We start from the raw sequence: 5,073 nt of genomic DNA on the forward strand, positions 1-5,073 counted from the left end.
ACAGCTAGCTCTGCAGGAGGCTCGTGTTAAGGAAGCTGAGTTTCAGGCTCGTGCTAAGGAGGCGGAGTCTCAGGCTAAGGAGGCGGAGTCTCAGGCTCGTATTCAGGAGGCTGAATTTCAGGCAAATGCTCGTATTCAGGAGGCACAGGCACAGGCTCAGGCACAAATTGAACTAGCTAGGATTCAGGCAGACCATGAGTATCGCATGAAACAAGGTGGAACTGGATCATCTAGCTCTGATGATTTTGATGTGGCTAAAAATGTTAAACTTGTCCCTCCTTTTAATGAATCTGATTTAACAAAGTATTTTCAGTTGTTTGAGAGGGTAGCTACAGGTTTTAATTGGCCCAAAAAGTATTGGCCAGTACTCCTTCAAACTGTTCTCACCGGTAAAGCTCAAGTAACTTATGCATCTTTGCCTCAGGATCAATCTGATAATTATGATATAGTTAAGAGCTTGATTCTTAACCCGCCCTGTCCCGACCATTTTCTCACCAATGGTACCCCCCAATCCCGACCATTTTTGGACCCAATTTTTTTTTTTGCTAAAACTTTCGCTTTTGGTCAGAAACAATGGTCAGTCACAAAGAAATTGTTCCCCGGGGTCCATAATTGCCTTAAACAGGTATGCCTTGGTCACACCTGGCACCGTGTTCTCTGTAGGTGGTCTGAGCCTCTAACGTTTTCTATGGTATTATAAGTCTGGGAAAGCAATGAAAGTAAGTAGATATGTATTTATTACAAACATAAAAACATGTGATAAAAGAGTAAATTCGATTTTATAAAAAAAATAGAGCTGAAATAAGCATTGTACCATCGTGCGAAACGAGCAAAATCGGGCACACTGGTCACGATGAATAACATTATACCATTTTACTTTTTATTGAACTGTTTTTACGTATTCACAGGCCTTTCGATAACATTTAGCATAATGTTAGCGCTTATTTACGTAGTGAGTGAACTCGCTGTGACTGTTGTTTCAACTCGTATTGTGTTTTTTCTACTTACATAATACTTTCCTAATAACATTATACACTTTTCAACTTTATAGAACTGTTTTGAGATAATTTCAGGCCTTACATAAATATTTAGCGTAATAATAGCGCATAATAACACACACGGTGTAGTCGCTATGACTACTATTCCAACTTACAACCTATTTTTGTACTTATATAATAATTCTCCACTAACATTGCACATGTTTACACTTGATGTAATTGATATAACATAATTTCAGACCTTACGATTCAACTGAGCGTCATATTAGCGCATACTTACACAGTGAGTGTTATCGCGATATCATTTGTTTCATCTTACACTAGTATTCAACTTATAAATTACCTTACTACTAACATTACAACAAATTCCACTTTATATAATTCCTATCACATACTGACCAGAATGTTCTACTGAGCGTAATATTTTCGCAGATTTACACAGTGGGTGTACTCGTGACATCAATTATTACAACTTACACTATTTTTCAACTTATACGTTTTATTCATGCTAACATTACACCCGTTTCCACTTTATATTCCTGCTATCACATATTTACTGACCAGAGTATTATGCTGAGCGTCATATTTTCGCAGATTTATACAGTGGGTGTAGTTTTCATATCACTTCGTTCAACTTACACTATTTCTCAACTTATACATTACTTTCCTGCAAACATTACACCCGTTTTAAGTTTATATAAGACTTGGCACATACTGACCGGCCTTACCATTATACTGAGCGTCATATCACCATCCCACACAGTTTCAGTAGTGTAGGAAGTTATGGTACTCTCTGAAACATGGCTGAAGGCACAACGCAACATTGGTGGTGGTGGGGGAGGTGGAGAACGGCGCCTTTCATCACTCGCACTTCTCTTCCCTCTCCCTTTTCCTTTACCCTTTCCCTTCCCTTTCCTTCCTTTCCCCACATCCTGGGGCTGTTTGGAGGAAGTTTGGGAATATTGTATGGCGAAAGACGTGCTGGGGAGTGGCTCCACCTCCTCTCCCCTAGGCCTACGTGCACCACGTGCTCGTGCTGCCTCCCTCACACCACTTCCCTTTCACCCCGCACTCCCACCACACCACTTTCGCCTTCCCCAGACAAAACACTAGGCCATACTTTATTTGCCTTCTGGCCCCACCTTCTGATCCTCGGGGTGAGATTTTTTCCTTCCCCAACCACAAGGCAACATCACGTCCTAAGCTGCCGTCATCGTCATCGTCCTCATCCTCGTCCTCATCAGAATCTCTCTCTAGGGGATGGAGAGAGGTCCATGCAGGTGTTTTGGGTGCAGGCTGGCCTTCCCTTGCCTTACGATATGTGACATACCGCTTTTTCCGGGGCGAAGGGACCTCCTCATCACTGCTTGTTATTTCCTCCTCAGGCTGCACATAATCTCGATCCACCACATCATCATCAAGTGGAGAATCACTATCTCCAGTGAAGGCATCCAGGGCGGATTGTATTTCGTCGTCTGAGAGACCTTTACGCGCCATGTCTGACCTGGGTCACTGCTAACAGGTGAATGACCGAGACAAGGGCGAGCACAGGTCACTCGGGGTCTGGGACGCTGCCCGCCTGGGGACAGGTAGGGGAGGCTTGGGTACGTGGGCGAATCGAAAATCTCGCGCAAATTTTGAAAATTGTGGAAATTATGAACCTTGCAATTGCAGGACGTTGAAGTACGTCAACGGGATTGGCAGTGACATAACGTGAGGACGTGGAAGTACGTCGACGGGACGCCGCGGGTTAAGGCCTATGAGCTTGTTCCTGAAGCCTATAGAGTATAATTTAGGACAACTTATAAGCAAGATAAGCAATCCCATGTTGAGTATGCAAAAATCAAAGAAGATCTGTTAGAGCAGTGGTTAAATTCTAAGAATGTGGAATCTGATTTTGACAAATTTAAGCAGATGATTTTGCTGGAGGACTTCAAAAGGTGTATTAATAAAGATGTAAGTCTATATCTTGATGAGAAAAGAATAGATAATTTGTCTGATGCTGCAGTTTTAGCTGATGAATATGTTCTCACTCACAAGAGATATTCTAAAGAAAAAGGGAAACCTGGGAGTAAGTACGTTGCCTCTACTCAGAGTACAGGTAAAAGGAAAGAGAATAAAGATGATGTTTCTCAGGAAGTAAATACCAGCTTCACCTCTAGATTTCAGAAAAGTAAATGTACTTATTGTAGTAAGCTTGGTCATACTACGGAGAAATGTTTCAGGAGACAGCGTGATGTGAACAAAAAGGAGTCTTTAAATATTCAGTCAATTGGTCTAGTGTCCACCCTTGAGAGTTCCCAGAATTCTTTAACTGAGTTAACTGAACCTGCTTTGAGGGGTAAATTAAATTTTCATGATGAAGCTCCTCTTTTGAGCAGTAACGTGGGTGACACTCTCAAGAGTTCATGTGCTAATTTCCTGTCTGATGGTTTTGTCAGTCCTCTGGACAGTAATGACAGGAAATCAGTTAAAATATATCGTGATACAGGTGCTTGCCAATCCCTTATGCTGACCAGTGTTCTAGGCTCTAATGTTAATTCCTCTGATGAAACTGTAATCTTACAAGGTGTAGGGAATAATTACTTCTCTGTCCCTCTGTGCAGAGTGAATTTAGAGTCTGGTTTTGTTAATGGTTCCGTTATGGTTGGGTTGGTTTAGACACTCCCAATGTCAGGTGTAACTTTCTTACTTGGAAATGATATTGGCGGAAGTCAAGTGTGTCCAGCTCCTCAGTTGTCTAGTGAGCCAGTGGCTGCGTCCCAGGATTGTGATGTCCCTGATGTGTTCCCTGCATGTGCTGTCACTAGGGCTAAGTCTAAAGTTACTGGTGACTTAGAGGATAATGATGATGATGATGTGATCCTAGCTGACACTTTTCTTGCTAATTTGGACCACTCACCAGATGAGGCAGTACCCCGTAGTGTTGATGATTTGTCTCGTCAAGAGTTGGTTGAGTTGCAGGTTGCTGACCCTGAGTTGAAAGGTCTAGCTAACTCTGCTTGCAGTGAGAAAGAGTCAGCTGGTGCTTCTACTTGTTATTATATAAAGTCAGGAGTACTTATGAGGAAGTGGAGACCCCCAACAGCATCAGCTGACTGTGAGTGGGAGGTTGTACATCAAGTTGTCATCCCTCGTGTTTGTAGGTAGGATATCATTAAAGTGGCTCATGATTCCAGTTTGGCAGGACACCTTGGAGTGAGGAAGACTGTGGCACGCATTTTGAAACACTTCTACTGGCCAGGTATCTTCAGGTATGTGTCCTGGTATTGTAAGTCTTGTCACACCTGTCAAGTTGTGGGGAAGTGTAATCAGACCGAAAAGGTTGCACCTCTAGTTCCCATTCCTCCTTTTGAGGCGCCTTTCACCCGTGTGTTGGTGGATATTGTGGGCCCTCTTCCTAAGACTTCTTCAGGATTTTCTTATGTGTTGACCCTGATTGATCTGGCTACTCGTTATCCTGAAGCCATTCCACTTAGAAATATGTCAGCAAAGAACGTGGTTAAGGAAATGCTAGGGTTCTTCACAAAGTTTGGTCTGCCCAAGGAGGTACAGTCCGACCAGGGAAGAAATTTCATGTCAAATGTTTTCAAGCAGTCTCTGAAAGAGTTGGGCATCACCCAGATCACGTCTTCAGCTTACCATCCCCAGACCCAAGGAGCGTTGGAGAGATATCATCAAACACTCAAATCGATGCTCAAGAAATACTGTTTGGAACATCAGAAAGACTGGGATAAAGGTCTTCCATTTGTTGTATTTGCCGCAAGAGAATCTCCAAATGAATCACTGGGCTTCTCACCTTTTGAACTACTGTTTGGCCATGAAGTAAGAGGACCCCTTAAGCTACTCAAGGTATGCTGGCTGTCGGAGGAAGATGACGTCAACCTGCTGGAGTATGTGATGAAGTTCAAAGAACGGCTGTCCACTGCTTTACAGCTGGCAAGAGAGAATTTAGGAGCTGCTCAGGAGAAGATGAAGACTTGGTATGATAAGAAGTCCAGGTTACGCCACTTTCAACCAGGATATCAGGTTTTGATTCTGCTACCAGTGCATGGGCAACCTCTTCAAGCCAAGT

Source organism: Coenobita brevimanus, chromosome 31 (assembly GCF_032717465.1).
Source record: "Coenobita brevimanus isolate Jiangsu-jjx chromosome 31, ASM3271746v2, whole genome shotgun sequence".
NCBI classification, from domain to species: domain Eukaryota; kingdom Metazoa; phylum Arthropoda; class Malacostraca; order Decapoda; family Coenobitidae; genus Coenobita; species Coenobita brevimanus.